Source organism: Sarcophilus harrisii, chromosome 1, assembly GCF_902635505.1.
Source record: "Sarcophilus harrisii chromosome 1, mSarHar1.11, whole genome shotgun sequence".
Taxonomy (NCBI): domain Eukaryota; kingdom Metazoa; phylum Chordata; class Mammalia; order Dasyuromorphia; family Dasyuridae; genus Sarcophilus; species Sarcophilus harrisii.
In genome coordinates, this window is record NC_045426.1 from 398,307,627 (window position 1) to 398,327,322 (window position 19,696).

The 19,696-nt window shown below is 32.4% G+C and overlaps 1 protein-coding gene across 1 annotated transcript in view; it reads left to right on the forward strand.

Annotated features, from left to right (window-relative positions):
- The window catches only part of ANKRD33B (ankyrin repeat domain 33B), a 99,695-nt gene that overhangs the window by 39,720 nt on the left and 40,279 nt on the right, over window positions 1-19,696 (forward strand). The gene's annotated exons all lie outside the window — the stretch shown is intronic.

Below are 19,696 nucleotides of genomic sequence, written 5' to 3' on the forward strand. Positions count from 1 at the left end.
ATTTATTAATTCTTCAAACTGGGTTTGGTTAAAAGACAAATATTTTTATAATCATCTGGATTTGTTTTATGTCTTACGACTTTGATTAATTTATTAGTTTGTCCTTTTTAGTATTTTCTAAGTAAATCATACAGAAAGCTACAATTTTGTTTCTTTTACTTAGTCCTTTGCATTCCTTTATTTTACTGCTTCTTTGCCATTACTTAGTACTATATTAAATAGAAATGGCAACAATGGATATACTTGGTTTTTACCCTAGATCACCCTGGATTACCTTAAAAGAAAGGTTTCTTTGTCTGCATCATACAGATTTGTTCATCCTTTCAGCAGTTCTATGAACTAGGTATTAGCATAGATTTTAATAGATTAGGAAACTGTCCAAGGTTATCAAATATGATTGGGAAATAGTTGAGTCAGGATATGAACCTAGTCTTTTTGTAGTGTTCTTCCAACTATATTATAGCATAGAATTTTTGTTAGGAGAATTTTTCTTGGTTAATATGGCATTTGAAAAAAGAAAGATATATCTTCTTGTAAAATGCTCACCCCAGGCTGGGACAGATAGCTGATGAAATATGTTATTGGGTGGTATTCTGTGAGGTGGACCAGAATATTTGTTTCTGCAAGTTTCTATACTTTTGAACAAAGTTAGAAAATGACTGATTTCTCTGCAAGTTCATATTTTTAAGTATTTCAAGGTGACTTTTCAGGTCTTGCATTGTCCTATTCTACATATTCCTATTACTTCTACAGTAACAAAATTCTAAAGAATGGCATATATTCTAGTACTTCAGAGTGTGAATGAAATATTGTTATTTTCAATAAGTATCAAAAGTATCCAAACTTGCAGAAACTGAAAGTTTCCCTTTTTACCCTTTTATGATTTCCTTTAATCTTTGATTATCCTTAATTATCTTTTTTTCTTTTTCATGATATCCCAGAAGTTTAAATTACAAATGGAAATTTAACCCTTTTTAGACAGCCATTCACTTTAATTTGTGGTTGAACTTGGAAGGAAATATGTCCTGTTAATTCTTCACTTAGAGCCAAATATTTTATTATGTCTCGGTTATTTGACTGACTTCAGTACAATAGCCAGTCAGTTTGACTATTTACAGTCATAGAATTTTGGAGCCAAGGGCTTACTAAGTGAAAAAGAGACTTTCTGTGTATTAGCCTATAGTTATTGGTGCCAAAGCCTTGGTTGGAATCCAGACCATTCAACTCCCAGTATCTTTTCTTGGTAAGTGGGTCATCTAGGTGGTATTGTGATAGGGTGCCAGACAATCTGACCTCAGATACTTACAGGCTGTGTGATGCTGGCAAATCACTTAATCCTATTTGCCTTAGCTAGCATTTATATAGGGTTTGCAAAGCATTTAAAAATATCTCATAGTATCCTCACAACAAGCTAGGGAAACAGGTGCTATCATTTTACAGATGAAGAAATAAGGGATACAGATTAAATGACTTCTCCAATGTTATATAGCTAGTAATAAGTGTTTGAGGACATACTTGAACTCAAGTCTTAGCTCCAAGTCCAGTGCACTATCCATTTCAGGAGTATAATTTTGGACTACTGTGGGGATGAAAAAAATACCATTTCACTGGTGACGTTGAAGGCTTGGCCCATACTGTCTCCCTTTTCAGAGACCTTAAAAAAGTTTTTCAAAAGTCATTGAGTTCTAAGGAAGACAGAAGTAGGAAGAAAGTTGTTTTACAACCTCCCACAGCAGCTTCTTTGCCTTAAAGTGTTTTTTAATTTGATCTAATTGGAACTTTTTTAACTATCAAGCTTCTCTACATTCTGCTGTAGTGAATAGAAACTTATGAGGAATCCTTAAAATCACCCTTGTTTATTGGGAACACTTTAATTGGGATTTAGTTTAATTGGGACTAAGAAGAACCTCCAGGAATGATTGGGGTTGTCCTTGACTAACTCTGTCTCCCTGTTGGCCTGGTAACCTCATGTTAAACTTTTAAGGGAGATTGATATTTCACTGTTGCCTCAATGAGTTCATATTATCAAAACAGTGACATTATGATGCTGTTTCACAGATGTTCAGTATGTAGGTTGACAGAGACCCATCTTCCTATGGGAACACATTTCCTTTATTCCCTTATAAGGCAAGTTGTTTGATTCACATATCTGACCCAGTGATCTTTTTTGGCAAAGATATTAGAGTGATTTACTATTTACTATTCTTCAGCTTATTTTACAGATGAGGAAACTGAGGCAAATGATGGGATTAAGTGATTTGCTTAGGCTCACTCAGGTAATGTCAGAAACCATATTTGAGTTTTGAGTTTGCCCCATCTACTGCCCCATCCATATGCCCCTTAATTCTGGTTCCATCCCTCTATTAATTGTCTCCAATCTATCATGTATGTGTTTTGTTCATATGGAAATAATGTCTTCCCCAACCTCCAAAGTATTTATTTTATGTTTATACTCAAGTTTCAGGTTCACTGAATACAATGTAATATTTCCATGAAGCCCAGAATTGGTTTTCCAGTGGCTAATAATTTTACTTTACATTCCAAATGATTTAGTGAATATAATGGTTCTCATTTTCAGCCTTTCAGTGATGTTCATGTTTATCTTTGTGGTTGTTCAATGAAAAAGTCGGGAAATTTTTATTTCCACATTTGAGCTGATTTTAAAATGGTTGATTCTTTGCAACAAATTTACCTTTACTTTTAGAGACATTTCTTAAATGTTTCTTTGATCTTTAAAAGCACAATAGCTGTTCCTCTTTAGCTTAGAGTTAGAAGTTTTTGCATGCTGAATTTCAAAGTAGCAATTGAATTGTGGTGTGGTATCTTGAGTTTTTACTTCTGGAAGAAGATTGTTTAAACTTTTAAATTTAGAAAGATTCTGTAATAGATTTCTTTGTGAATAGTAAAAAGAAATAGTTTTGTAGCTGTAAAGTTCATTTTTAAACTCGGGGTAATTATCAGGAATTTAAGTAGTGCAGCCACATAGGAGTGAGAGATAACATAAAGACAGCTTGATGTCCTCAGCTCACAGAGTAAGACATAAGGTAGGATCTATTGGGAAAAAAAGACATTAATTAGCCATTGGAAAAGACATTAGTTGCTGCATTGAAGTATCAAAATGTCAGCTTTATGCTTAAACAAGATTAACATGGCATAGAAAATAGTTTCTAATTTTTGTTCTCTTAAAATTTTGTGTGTGTGTGGATTATGTCTATCAATATTTTCTATATTAGAAATTAAAGCATAGCACTATTATGAAAATAATTTTGATCTACTGAAACAGTCTTGGGGATTTTCAGGGGAATTCAGAACACACTCAAAATAAGCTAGCACTGTCAGTCTATGAGCCTGTTAAATTATCTATGAGCTCTCTTACAGCAGTTTTCTCTCTACAACCTGTAGAAGGTAAAAAGAGGCCATTCAGGATATAGTGTAGAACTTAGGTGAATGTAAACCTTTTATTTTAGTGTCTGCTGAAATTTAATTTGGATGGCTGATCTGTTATTATGGACCACTTTTCCATTTGGAGAAATTTTCTGTTCAAGTTAATGTAAAATAAAATAATTATGTATACTTTAAGTAAATACCCTGACCTTACCAACCAGAAATGATGCTGAAAAATGATTGCTTCATTTCATTATCTCTAATTTGGTGTCCTGTTACCTAAAAGATTATTTGAGCTATTAATTTGTTATTTTTACTGATATGAAGATATTCTCAACATAACATGTTAAAAAGCTAATAGACCCAAAGAATTTTTAAAATAAAAAGAATAAATTGAAGTAGAAACACAGCTTTTGTCAATTTACATAGATTATTTTAATTTAAACTTTTGGCAGTTAAATGAAGTAATGGAAATATTTCAGTAGCATTTTAGTAATTTGATATTGATTTTTATTTCCTCCCTTTATCTTCATTTTTTTCTTTTATCCTGTTTATTTTTCATACTATTACAGATTATTTAATGGTCAGGCATGTGCTAGTTACTACTGTTAGGATACCAGTTCTGATTTATTAGTGCCAGATCATCCATATTTGTTTATTAATATTATCCTTATCAAGCATTTTGGAATAATTAATTCAAGAAATGGAATACTGCACACATTTGGTTCCTTGGATTTGCGGGAAGAAATGGTCTTAACTAGTACAATTTAAATTAGACCACATGATAGATGAATAATCCTTAGTATCATAAATATCAACCTTTTTCTGATCCAAATTTGAAATTTCTTTGTAGGGTAATTTCAGTGATCATCCCTCAACTCTGTTATTTTTACTCCATTTTTTTTAACACTTTGAGTAATAGATGTAACTTCATTGTCTTTTTGTTTATATATATATTTTTAATAGAAGTGTATACTGCATAGGATCAGACCTCATTTCTCTCTCTTTTTTTTTTTTTTATTTAATAGCCTTTTATTTACAGGATATATACATGGGTAACTTTACAGCATTAACAATTGCCAAACCTCTTGTTCCAATTTTTCACCTCTTACCCCCCCCCCTAGATGGCAGGATGACCAGTAGATGTTAAATACATTAAAATATAAATTAGATACACAATAAGTGTACCTGACCAAAACGTTATTTTGCTGTAGAAAAAGAATCAGACTCTGAAATATTGTACAATTAGCTTGTGAAGGAAATCAAAAATGCAGGTGTGCATAAATATAGGGATTGGGAATTCAATGTAATGGTTTTTAGTCACCTCCCAGAGTTCTTTTTCTGGGCATAGCTAGTTCAGTTCATTACTGCTCCATTAGAAATGATTTGGTTGATCTCGTTGCTGAGGATGGCCTGGTCCATCAGAACTGGTCATCATATAGTATTGTTGTTGAAGTATATAATGATCTCCTGGTCCTGCTCATTTCACTCAGCATCAGTTCATGAAAGTCTCTCCAGGCCTTTCTGAAATTATCCTGTTGGTCATTTCTTACAGAACAGTAATATTCCATAATTTTCATATACCACAATTTATTCAACCATTCTCCAACTGATGGACATCCATTCAGTTTCCAGTTTTTAGCCACTACAAAAAGGGCTGCCACAAACATTCGTGCACATACAGGTCCCTTTCCCTTCTTTATAATCTCTTTGGGATATAATCCCAGTAGTAACACTGCTGGATCAAAGGGTATGCACAGTTTGATAACTTTTTGAGCATAGTTCCAAACTACTCTCCAAAATGGTTGGATTCGTTCTCACAACTCCACCAACAATGCATCAATGTCCCAGTTTTCCCGCATCCCTCCAACAATCATCATTATTTTTTCCTGTCATCTTAGCCAATCTGACAGGTGTGTAGTGGTATCTTAGAGTTGTCTTAATTTGCATTTCTCTGATTAATAATGACTTGGAGCATCTTTTCATATGACTAGAAATAGTTTCAATTTCTTCATCTGAGAATTGTCTGTTCATATCCTTTGACCATTTTTCAATTGGAGAATGGCTTGATTTTTTATAAATTAGAGTTAATTCTCTATATATTTTGGAAATGAGGCCTTTATCAGAACCTTTGACTGTAAAGATATTTTCCCAGTTTATTGCTTCCCTTCTAATCTTGTCTGCATTAGTTTTGTTTGTACAAAAACTTTTCAGTTTGGTATAATCGAAATTTTCTATTTTGTGATCAGTAATGATCTCTAGTTTTGCTTTGGTCATAAAGACCTTCCCCTTCCACAGGTCTGAGAGGTAAACTATCCTGTGTTCCTCTAATTTATTAATAATTTCATTCTTTATGCCTAGGTCATGAACCCATTTTGACCTTATCTTGGTGTACGGCGTTAAGTATGGATCAATGCCTAGTTTCTGCCATATTAGTTTCCAATTTTCCCAGCAATTTTTATCAAACAGTAAGTTCTTATCCCAAAAGCTGGGGATCTTTGGGTTTGTCAAAGACTAGGTTGCTATATTTGTTGACTGTTTTATCCCTTGAACCTAATCTATTCCACTGATCAACTAATCTATTCCTTAGCCAATACCAAATAGTTTTGGTAACTGCTGCTCTATAATATAATTTTAGATCTGGTACAGCTAAGCCACCTTCATTTGATTTTTTTCATTAATTCCTTGAAATTCTTGACCTTTTGTTTTTCCATATGAACTTTGTTGTTATTTTTCTAGGTCATTAAAATAGTTTTTGGGAGTCTGATTGGTATAGCGCTAAATAAATAGATTAGTTTAGGTAATATTGTCATCTTTATTATATTTGCTCGCCCTATCCAAGAGCATTTAATATTTTTCCAATTGGTTAGATCAGACTTAATTTGTGTGAAAAGTGGTCGGATCAGACCTCATTTCTCACAGTTCATAGAATGCTATGCTCCTGGTCTTAGCCTTTCTTCCATTACTTATATTATCATAGAATATCTTTTTGATTTTTTTTGCAATCAGAATGATCCATTGTTTGGTCAGTTTAAAAAATTGATCTCCTTGCTTTCTTGACTTTTTATTTGTCAAATTAATTTTGTTATTTTATTCTAGTTTTTATAAAGTAGAATAAAGAATAAAAAATAGAATTTTTTTCAAGTTTTTTATAATCGTGTTCATGTAATTCTTATGTGTGACTTGGGCAGGTAGAGACCCAAGTATTTAATATTGTCTGTAGTTATTTCTAGTGGAAAGTGTGTGGTGTGTTATGTGTAATATATTGCTGATGATTTGTGTGGGTTTACTTTATATCCTGTAACTTTGCTGAAACCATTACTTGTTTCAACTAGTATTTTTTATTTGACTCTCTAGGGTTCTCTGTTCTCTAAGTAAACCATCATATCTTCAAAAAGTGATAGTTTTGTTTCCTTGTTGCTTATACTTCAATTCCTTTTTCTTACTGTAATAGTTAGCTCTAGTATAATATTGAATAATAATGATAATAATGGACATCCTTGCTTCACCCCTAATTTTATTAGAAAAGTTTTTACTTTATCCCCATACAAGATAATGCTTGCTCTTGCTTGGTTTTAGAGAAAGTATCATTTAAAACAGGAATGAATTAGTATTTTGTTATCAACCTTGTCAAGGGAATCTATTGAAATAATTATAATTTTTTTGTTATTAATATGTTGTTTAGTTTTCCTAATATTGAACTAGCTCTGCATTTCTGTCACAAATCCGTCTTGGTGATAATGTGTGAGATATGTGATATAGTATCTCCTTGGTCAGTATTCAGTGGGAAAGTTTTCTTTGCTTTAGTTTTCCCTCTCCATCAAGAACATATTTGTGTCATAAAAAGAATTTAACAGAACTCCTTTACCTATTTACTTATTTTTTCAAAGTTTATTATAAAACTGGAATTTTTCCTCATGTTGGGTAGAATTTGTTGCATCCGTTTGGTCCTGAGGTTTTTCCTTAGCTCATTTATGCCTTATTCATTTTCTTGTTTCTTGTCACAGTTTAAGTATTCTGTTCCTGTTCTGTCTCTCTGGGAATTTATGTTTTTGCAAATACTCAGCTGTTTCAGTTAGGCCCTTTCCAGCTGTTTGAATAATATACCAATTCCAAATTAATTTTACATAATAACTTCTGGGAATAACAATAACTTACTTTGCAGGGTTTTTAAAGTTTGCAGATTGTTTTTTATATACAAAAATCTCACTTGACCCTTTACAACCCTGGGAAATTGGGATTGGTATTAATTTTACATATGAAGTGACCGAGTCTCAGAAAGATTTAAGTGACTTAATTTGTGTTGAGGCAGGATTTGAATAGCAATGGGTCTTTCTGATTCCCGAACTCAGCATCCTATTCTGTCATGTTGCTTCATAGTAAAACATGATCTCAACTATATTTTTATCTGCCTACAAACTAGAAGTATCAACCTTGATTATTCTTAATGTAAAAGTTGCTTTGATTTTACCAGTGAGTTAAATACTTGGAATGATTGGTTTAGAAATCAATAAATTTCCTCTAGGCTTTAGACCTCTGAGTGTGCTGATTCTTTGGAATTTTCTTTGCTACTAGCTTCTTTCTTTAGTATTGTATTTGCCTTTAATTATTTAGATGCAAATATACTTATTTAATATGATTTTATTTGAAAAATATTATTTTTCTGTCTCCCATAATTTCTCTTTTATTAAAAACTGAAGTCAGAAGGACTAGAAAAAATTTGCATATAGAAAATTATCAGGTAGTTTCAATATTATAGTACAAAAAAATTTTTTTTTCAATGTAGCAAATAGCCACAAGTTTGGTCAAACTGTCACTTGATACTGTTAAGAACAAAGTTATACATAGAGGCCATTCTTGCTAACAAAAAGAAATGTGAAGCTTCAAGAAAGCACATGTACAAAAAAATGATCAGGCAGCATTTTTAGTTTTATAATTCATCATCTAAATTCTGCACTTTGTTTTGCTCTTGGCATTTCAGGTGCTTAATGAGGTCAAAACTAAGTTAATACTAACACTTTATTTGCTTACTAAAATCTTGCCTTTTCTGATTTTCTTCATTTGCTTCAACCAGTGAGTCAATAGCAATAAACATTTATTAAGTCCTTGCTATTTGCCAGGCACTCTGCTGATGTTCTGGGGATACAAATACTAAAAAGACAGTTCCTGCCTTAAAAAGCTTTCTGTTTAATAGGGGAAAATAATATATAAAAGGAAGCTGAGGAGGGCTAGTGTAGAAAGGTTTGGGGAGGGATAATGAAGTTCCAACTAGTTCATTAAGTGCAGGGTTTGGGTACAAGTTAGTTTTTAGTCTCAAACCAGCAGTCCTTAGAAACATTTATGAAGGAGTTCAAGGGTATTCAGCTAAGTGAGAAAGTAAAACAATGCAGATTAAAAAAAAAATCCAGCTCTCCTTTATTAAGAGATATTTAAAATCTTCTGTTTTGGAGAATAGTTATTTTTATTTAAAAACTTTTTGCTGATATGTTTTTAAAGTGGAAACCCGATTTAGCAAAAGGAAAGATGATCACAATAAACAGAAATATAATTGCCAGAATATATTAGATCTAGATATATGCCAATAGAATTTGTAATAAAATGCAAATGAATAAATACCCACAAATTATTCAAATTGACAAAACAAAAATTAGCAACTTCAGAAAATTGAATAGTCCATAGATATGCTAAAATGAAATATAAAAAAAAACATGCTAATATCAGATAGATTTTCATGTGAACTTTGTTAAATATTTTAAAAGCATGTTGTTAAATATTAAATGAGAATTGATATTTTTAATAAAAAGATTATGTTAATATGTAATGAAGTTGTTATTTTGAATGAATAGATATTTTAAAATTTACTAATTTTAAATTCCCCAATTTGTAAATATTAATAGGTATAATATAAAATTATTTTAAGAGTGTAAAGGGGATTCTGAGACCAAAAAGTTTGAGAAGTACTGACTTAAAAGTTTAATATGAAATTTGTGCATGTGTATAAAGGAAAAATAAAATGTTATGTAGCAGTATGGATCACACTTTTAATTCAGATAAGAAATGCAGTATTGAAACACAGAATGAACAGTAGACTATTTGATTTAATTGACTGGACATTTCATTTAGTGTAGTTAAAAAAATGTCTCATGTTTACATAGTCTATATAATTTTCAGGAGGAAAATTCTCAGTTATAAGAAACAAGCTAGTAATGTTTTGCATACTTGTGTTTGTTTACCCAGCTGCTAGTGACATGTTTTGTTCAAAGATAGAAAGATTTTTTTTTCACTGAACCTAATATAATGATTAGGTATGTACTGACATGCATTATGTTTTTGATTTATTTTCTAATGTAATAAGATCATTTTTTTTCTTTAGCCTAGTAATAAGTTTGGATTTTGAAATCCAATACTTTTGCTTTGTCTCATGGGTATGTTAATCTCTTGTTTACCACCAGAACAAACAGTCATGAAAGAAATTCTTGATTTGTTATATGACGCAATACTTGATTCAGTTTCTCGATCCAATTTAATGTCCAAAAAATGGACAATTTAGGCCCCCCCTTTTCCCATAGTGTTTTAATCAACCCCATAAAGGTTGATTTTAATAGGAAGAAAATAGACTAGTTTGTTATGAAATCTCTATTGCAGTCATTTCAAATAAACAATAAATGGTAAAGTGTTATTGTTTTGAATGAACTATATAGTTAGGGTATATATTTGTTCACTTTTGACTACTTCTGGGTATTTTATGACTTTTGGTATTTTATATCTCTGTAAATTGTTTACATATATTGGATATAAATCCTTAAGGAGAAATTTGATATAAACCTCTTCTGCCCCTTTGATTACACTTAACTTTCTTAACCTGGAAGTGTTAATTCTATCTTGGGTAGAAACTTTACAATTTCAGGTAATCAAAATGATCATATATTTATTGTGTTTTACCTTGGGTCCAGTTTAGTTAGTTTTGTCTCTGGGATTCCATATAATTCACACTTACTTGACTAAACAAGAATAACAGATGAAAATCTTTCTTCTTCATTATTGGCATAGATAATGTTGTAATCTGAAGGCATCTCCCAAATGCCTTAGTTATTCTGTAGAATATTTACAGATATTAACAGTGAGGTTCTAATTTCCTTTTTTTGGTACTGACATCTTAAACCCTCTCTCTCCTAAGTCATTTATGGTTTCTTATCTTTCCTAACTCCCTCATACCAGATGCCTGACTGTCACAATTTTGCAATGGCTCTGGGAAATGTTATTAATTATTTTTCATTTTATGCCATCTCAAGTTGATGACTATGGGTAATGGGATAAAATTAAGTGAAGGAAAGGTTGAACATGTTTAAACTTGAAATGTTCTCCCATCCATGAATTATTTTCCTGGGGAATGAACTGAAAGTATAATCATTGAGTCATTGAAAAATCTGAATACATAAAAGCCCTTGAATATACTATAAGGGATATGTTTTATTAGCAAAAGGGAGAGCTTGAGTTTTATTATTTTATGAGGGTTTTTCTTAACCAGTTGTAATATCCTCTCTGGAAATGAGGGTAGGAATAAAAGCAATCATTCTTTATAGACTCAATTCAGCAAGTATATTTAAAAATAGATTTGTTTTGGTATCTTTTGTTTTGACATTCCCTAAAATTTTCCCTATATCCTTTTTCCTCCCTCCTTCTTCCTTCTCCTTTACAAGGAAGCTATCCCTTAGAAGTTTTTTTTTTTTTTAAAGCAAAAACTAAAAACAAAAACACTTAAGAAATTTAACCTGATAAGTGTCCCATTATCACTTATTCTTTTTTTCTCCTGAAGGTAAAAAGGAATATTATTGATGGACAAGCAGGTAAATTTTAGGAGTTGGTGGTGGGTTCAAGATTGGTGAGGATCAGTCATAACTCTGTTCTAAGCCTCAGTGAGAAGAATTGGGGTACCATCATTGGAAATAGGAAAGTTAGGACAAAGGATGGAAAGTAATGAATTGTTATGGACATGTTGAATTTGTTTCCAAGGAGACTAGATGTAACTGTTTAGAAGCAGTTGATGATGTTATAGATTATGGCTGACTACAGGGGGTCCCAAGGGCTCTTAATAGTTTAAAACTATATTAAGACTTTTGCAGCCCTCTGTACTGATTAGAGATGAGAAATTCATGGGAGATAGTGAGATCACTGATAAAGAATATAGGGAATATAAGTATAAGACAGTTTTCATTGACCCCCTACATTTAGTGTTAAAACATGGATGATCCTTTCAGCAAAGGAGTCTGAATGTATAGTCAGGCTGGTAGTATAAGAAAACCAGCAGAGAAAAGACTCAGGAAGTCATCTGAGAAAAGAAATCCAGGAGGAGGGGACGATTAATTCACTGGATCAACAGTATATATTAAGACTTTACTATGTGTCTGCCATTGCTGTAACACTTGGGGATACAAAAGAAAAGCAAAACAGTTTCTGCCTTTAAGCAGGTTGGTCATGTTTTAATGTGGAAAATGACATGCAAATGACTATACATAAATGAGATAAACTGGATAAATTAGAGGTTGTCTGAATATCTTGTGTAAAAAATGGCAAGGAACCCATTGTCACTGGAACTCAGGAGTACCTGAGATGGCTTGTAAGGTGTAGTAAGATGATTTGTAAGATCAGTTAATCATAAATAATGCCCTTAACTAATTCAGATCAAGAACACAATATAGTAATAATATTATATAATAATACTACTAATAAAGTTTTGTTAACAATAAAGTTTTAAATAAATAAATATAAAGTTTTGTTAACAAGCATGGAATCTGAAAAATAGTTCTGTGTTGAAAAATTATCCATGCATATGTTTTGTAAATAAGGAATTTTAATAAAAAAAATTCTGTTTTTCTGAAAAGATTTAGTCTCTCTGAGCAATTCATAATTGAATGAATCAGGTTTTTTTCCCCTCCCCCTTATCAATCTTTTCATGGAAGGAATGAAGGATAATCCAATAGATAGTGGGGTTTAATAAAGGTTCTAATTCAGTTTTTAAGACTAGATTTAGGAATAGGGGCATGTTTTTTTTTTTGTTCAAAACCTTTATAATTCTTTAGATTGGCTCAGAGTCTCAGGTTTCATCTTTTGTCCCATATGGAAGGATAGGTCATTTGCACGTTGAGGTATTTTGGATTTTGGAATATGTCAATAATATAGAGTAATGAGAGGAAAAAGGAAAAAAAATTTGAAATTTAACCTTTGCATTTTCATCTTGAGTTAGAATTTAGGGGAAAGAATCTTATGTCTTTATTCGAAGGCTTATGGAAAATAGGATAAAATTTTCTCCTTATCCTCAGGGTATCAAATAAGGTGGTGTTTTGTTTTTTTTTTTTTTTGTGGGGGACGGCAGATAGTTGCTGAAAACCAGTGAATTCACCAAGACTGGTCTCTTTGTGTCATAAAAAGGGATGGAAGAACGTTGTTACTGTATTTCAAATTCTTGGTTTATTTTTGGTTGCCTATTCTCATATTCATAGTTTACATATAGACATAGATAAGATATCATCCTAAAATTTGGGGCTGATGATAGGAGATACCCTCTAAGGCGCTACATGTCAAGTTGGATCTATCAAATCTAAATGTCAGGAAGAGCAGTCCCTTGAAAATGTAATATTGATAGGTGTAAAAATCAGAGCAGTTTGGGGGGCCACGCTAGGCTAGGAGCTCTGGACCTTGGCACTCTGAGTAACAGCATTTTCTCAGGTGAAACCTCAGTTTACGAACATGTGTAACACTGAAGCACAGTGTCCAAATCTGTTTATGTGGCCAGAGTTCTGCCATCCTTAAGTTTAGAATACACTATCTTTACTGAATTAATTTATCCAGTAAGAAATGTAAAATTGGAGTGGCTCAGCAAGTAGTATTCTTATTTGAATGATCAGCCTCGTGGCTTCATTCATTTTTATTTTGTTGTTTTTTTTTTTGATACATGGACAAGATGACTTCTTATGATGTTTTAGTATTCCTTTTGGAAACCAGAGGATTCTTAATCTTTAGATACTCAATTGCTACCCTGTATTTCAGCCTAAATTTAGGATTTCAGCTGTGCTAAGTGGTTTGGTTCAATCTTACTAATCTAGAGGATAATAACAATAATTAACATTTATGTATAGTATTTACTATGTGCCAGGCACTGTACTAAACATTTCATAAATTTCATTTGATGCTCAAAACAATCCTGCAAGGTAGGTTCTATTATTCCCATTTTACCTAAAGGGAAGCTGAGGTTGAAATGAAATATTAATGAACAAAATAAAGATGACAGGATTGGACTAAAAATTTCTTTCCACTCTTCCATGCTATGTCTTTATACCCTAATTTATCCAAATCTTGCTTTTCCTCTTAAGATTCAAAGCTTTAAGTTTAGTTGTTCCATGGAGAAAATTTTATTCTTATTTCCTACTTTATTAATATAACAGAAGACAGTTTGACTATATCTCTCAATCTATGTGCTTAGTTTAAGATCTCACTTAAATAGAAATATTGTCATCAACATGTACCTTATTACACAAAATATCATAAGATTCAAAGCTTTAAGTTTAGTTGTTCCATGGAGAAAATTTTATTCTTATTTCCTACTTTATTAATATAACAGAAGACAGTTTGACTATATCTCTCAATCTATGTGCTTAGTTTAAGATCTCACTTAAATAGAAATATTGTCATCAACATGTACCTTATTACACAAAATATAAGATTCAAAGCTTTAAGTTTAGTTGTTCCATGGAGAAAATTTTATTCTTATTTCCTACTTTATTAATATAACAGAAGACAGTTTGATTATATCTCTCAATCTATGTGCTTAGTTTAAGATCTCACTTAAATAGAAATATTGTCATCAACATGTACCTTATTACACAAAATATCAATATCTTAATGTCAATATTATATTATATGGCCATAATATTAATTAATTAGTGTGACATGAAAATTTTGTTTCATTAATTGCTTTTTTTTCTCTATCCACTCTTAACTGGAGAACTGACTTTGTTCTTTGACCTTGCTTTGCAATGAATAAGTTGACTTTCTCTATGGACTTTACTTCCCCTTATTTGATATATTGAAGATAATGGAGATGATTAGGGGATAATGTCAGAAAATTTTATGAGCCAATAAAAAAAATTTATCCACAGGCATATATATATATATGTGCTGATTTTTTTTTTTTAAAGTTACAGCTAGAAATGGCAAGTTACTCTTTGTAGAATGATGTTGCCCTTTTGAATTTGCCTTGAAGACAACAGACCTTTTAAAAATCTAAGTGCTATTTCAGCCATCTATTATAATTAAATACTGCTTATAAATGAATAAATTTCTTTGCAGCGGGTTTTGGTTCTGAAAGATTGGTCTGTATCTCATTTATGAACATCATAGATCTTAATTTTTTTTTAAAAATGCCTTAGAGTTGTTTGAAGCTCAAAAGCAGATTATTCCCTTGAGATTATTGACCTGAATAATTTTGTTGTATTCTTTGCCTTTGACCCAATCAAAGCTTAAATGAGTGTCAAATAACTGAGAAACATTTCCCAACTCACAAACATTACCCAACTCGCAAATCTGAATAACTTAAATATACATTTTATTAACATGGAGTTTCTTTCTTTTTTTTTTTTTTTAAGATGCATCATTTTAAAGTATGCCTTATTTGATGAATATGTTTTTATTTTCCTTCTAAATTATCGAAGAACTTTACATTTGAGGGATATCAAAGATCATCTAGTTATAAGAATTCCTTTTTCAACATCCTTCAGTTGTGTTCAAGGCAACAAGCATTTATTAACTGCTTACTGTGTGCTAGGCACTGTGCTAATAAGTTCTGGGTTACAAATACAGGCAAAAAAGACAGTATGTGACCTGTTTACACAGTTTACATAGAAAAAGGAGCTGGAAAGCTGCAGGGTAGATATTGAATATTTCATTTTTCTTAATTGAGCTTTAGATGGCATTAGCTTTTCTGGGCTACCAGGCCATTATGTTCATCCAGTCGAATTTCTGCTCTGCTCAAAAACCCATATTTTTTACACGGACTGGTATAGATTTATATATCACTAATTTTGTACATGCAAAGTGTTTTTTTTAAAACCAAAAATAGTCTCCTCAAACTGGAGGGTTGGGGGTGGGAGGGGGGGGAGAGGAGGGGAGGGAGAAACAAAACCCAAATCCTAATTTTGGATTCATCTGTACACTTTAGACAGTTATGGTCTTTTAAAATAATGATTCTGTCATCCAACATGTTTGCTCTCCCTTCTAGCCTTGAGCATCTAATTGAGCACTTCCAAAAATGGGGAAATCAATATGTTCTGAAGTAGCCCATTCATTTCTGATCAGTTGTAATTCTTAGAAAGTGTTTACTCATATTGAACTCATCTGTCTTTTTATAAATGACAGCCATTGTTCTAACTCCTTTTCCATGATACAGTACTTCAAAAAGTTAAAGGCTGCTAACATAGCTTCCCTAATTCATTTTCCAGATAAATTTTCATTCAGTTTGTCCTATTATGGAATAAGTATGCTTCAGCTTTTTAGTGTCTTTCCTAAAATATGACAGAACTTATCAAAGAACTCCAGATATAGTCTGACCAAACAAACCAAGATAATTGGGATCACAAAATCATTCTTCTGGAAACTATGGCTTTAATTCACGCTGAATCCTAATAGAATGCATCTAGAGTTAGGTTCTTAAGCCAGAAATCAGCAACCTCTTTAGCCTTGAACATCATCATACCAGCTCCATACATGTATTTTATTTAACATGTATATTGACTTTTAAATTACACATTTCTTTATGAATCATGTTGGGAGAGAAAAATCAGAACAAAGAGAAAAACCATGACTGAAGAAAAATAGGGGAAAAAAATGAAGAAAGCATGTATTGAAATGGCATTTAGAAAGCATGTATTGATATGGCATTTTTTTAATTGGGATTGCCTTGATCCAGTGATCTAGCAGTTCAGTAACTGCTGAGAAGAACCAAAGCTTTCATATTTGATCATGGCACAATCTTGCCTACTTCAGCTTGTTTTGCTCAGCAGGGGAAATCTTTTCAGGCCTTTCTAGGCCTTTCTTTTCCAGGCTTGTTCATCATTTTTTATAGAACAGCAATATTCCATAGCTTTCATATATCATAACTTACTTATTCAGCCATTTCCCATTTGATGAGCATTTTCCAATTCTTTGCTATCACAAAAAGAGATGCTATAAACATTTTGGCACATGTGGATCCTTTTCTCTCCTTTATAGTTTCTTTGTAATCATCATAGGTTGTATGATCATCAACTATAATTATAAATAATTCAATAAGACACCTACTGTATTCCAGGCATAATGCTAAGTGCTGGACTTTCATTAGGGAAAGAAAACCAGTCTCATGTTTTCAAGGATTTTACAATCTAATGAGGGGAAGACAACCTGTGAGAAGCTGAAAAAAGGGACAGAGGAGTGGGAGACTAGTGGAGGGGGATAACCTGGAACAGGTTTATGATATTCCCAGAAGTCAAAACCAAACAGAACTACAGATGAAGTAGGGAGAGTCATCTGGAAAGTTGTGAAATTCAGAGCCCTTTATAAAGAAATGCTTTGGAAGGAGTTGATTGCTCCAAGCTCCAGCCCTCCAGTTAGAAAAGAAGTAGTGAGGAAATTGCGACATTGAATGTCAAAAACTGAGTTAGCATGAATATAGACTTCAGATGATCAGCACCATATTTTTCTTATTGTTTAATCATTTGTTTATGAAATGTTTTATTAAATGTTCTGGTCATCTTAAATAGAGTAGATGGAACATGATTCCACTTTATTTTTGTGATGCAATAGCATTATCAAGTCAGATTTGCTATTTTAGGTTTGCTTTTTTTTTTTTTTTGTGCTAGGAATGTCTGCTTCTGGCAGGTCTCAGGTTGTTGCTTCTGTGATTAGAAAAAAAATAATCACTACATAACCACATTAAAAAAAAATAACTTTGATGCCTTTTTTCTTGTCTTTTTTCCTAAAATCAGGGCTATTTTTCAGAGAGTTCAGATTGCTAGTTTGTCTCAAGAGCATATCTGCAGATATAAATATGGAGGGTCACTATACTTCCAATTTACAGTTTATACTCAATTGTTAAATAATTGTTATGTGTTTATAAAGAGCAGCTATTATAGAGGTAGCATGGTAGAGTACCAGGCTTGAAGTAAGGAAGATATCTTCCTGAGTTCAAATCTGGCTTTTAGACACTCATTAGATAGGGTACTTTGGGCAAGTCACTTAACCCTATTTGCCACAGTTTGCTTTTTAATAAAATGAACTGGAGAAGGAAATGACAAATTACTTTTGTATCTTTGCCAAAAAAACCAAATCACATCTTAAAAAATTGGTCATGACTGAAACAGCTGGGCAACAACAGATATATAATCTCTTACATATCAATTTTATATGCCTATATGCATGAAAAGGAGTTATAACTTCATAAGCCCACCTGAAGCAGCAGCTGTAGAGTACCTATTCTGCTCAGTCTTATTGTTGCCTAACAAAGGCATTATTTGTGAAGTAGTATGGTCGTATAGTGGAATTGTAGATAATTGACTCTGGAGCCAGAGGACCTAGATTTATAGCTTGCCTCTTTGATCCTTACTTTCCTCATTTGTCAAATGAAGAGGTTGAAATAGATGTCCTTGAGATAAGGGATAGTTTTTTTCTTTGCTTTTTTTTTTATTCTTTAGAATTCCAAAGTCTAAAAAGTACCTGGCAATTAATAGGCACCTAATATATGCTTACTTGACAAAAAAGGAAATTATTAAGCTTAGTAGGATCAAATCCAGACTTCTCTCCTGGCCTCCCTGTGTGCAGTAACCTCCTGCAAAAGGCAAGGAGGATTCAAAGAGGATCATCCAGGCCACTTTGATATCCCCCATGCAGTGTATTATGAATGAGTGGTCTCTCTTGGACCAGAGTGTTAGCCAGGACTCCTCAGTCCTTTCCACTTCTTGTTCAAAAAGGCTTCCTATTCATTGCCCTTGTGTATTTTTTTTCCCTGGGCTTAGTACTGTTGGTTATACATGTGGTTTAATAAATTAAAGACATATCTGATCTCTAAAAACCTCAATTTCAGTTTTTATTTATGGCTCTGACTTACGATGATTCATAATTTATGGAAATGGCTATATTTATTCTGTTGAGTCAAGGAAGCACATGCAGCCACAACTTTCCACAAATTTCCTGTGGAAGAAGAATTATAACAACTAATGACTTAAAAATAGCCTTGTTCCTTTCAGTTTTGGTATATTTTGTGGGATTCATCATTGTAGCAGGTGTAGAGTTGGTTTCATTTTCTCATTTGGCTAAGGAGTGTTCCAGAGTCTTTGCATCTATCCAGCAACTTTCTTGTCTTTGCCAGTAACTAATTATCTTTGTGTAGTGTATTACCTGCCCTCTTGTCTCCCTTATTGGACCATAAGCTCCTTACAGGTAACAGTTGTTTCATCTATTTTTATATGTATCATTAACATAAAGCAGTGCTGCTTGGCACATAGTAGTTACTTGATAAATCCTTTTTTGATTAATTATTGGTTGATTTATTAAATATTTATCTAAGATCTGTACTAGGTGAAATAAAATACCTTCAAATCAACCCTTAAGTATTAAGTGCCTATTATGTGCTAAGTAATATGTATTTTTTTTTAAAAAGCAAAAGACAATATACATCTTCAAGGGATTTACATTTACAAATCTTATTGGGGACATTTCATGTAAAGAAATATAATATAATAGTATGGATATAGGGATTTAAGGTATCAACTGGACATCCCTTCTGAGATAACTGAAAGGCAATTGGAATTTAGGGGAGAGACTTTGGCACAGAATGTGTAGATTTGGCAATCGTCAGCATAGAGATGGTAATGATAAAGTCACTAAGTGAAAGTAGTTTAAAGGAAAACGGAAGAGACCGAAAAGTGAGGGATATTTGCAATATGAAGGAGGGTCTAAGAAAGGAGACAGAAGGAGCTAGCCACCAGTCTTTCCACATCTATCTCAAAAAGCTTCCTTTTCTAATTTACCCACAGAAGGTAAATTAGGATTTTGAAGGAGGCCTGATAGTATCTGAGAGAATTCCAAACAAAAGCCCTTTTGCTTGATGCAGTGGAATTGAGCTTCAAAGGGGTCTGAGATTCTGAATGGCCAAAGTAAGGAGACAGGGAGGAGAAGGATTGTTATAGTCAAGGAAGAATAGGTTTGTTTGAAATTCAAAAAAGTTAGAATACTTAAAGGGAGACAAGGTAAAAGATAAGATTAGAAAGGTAGACTGAAAACAGAT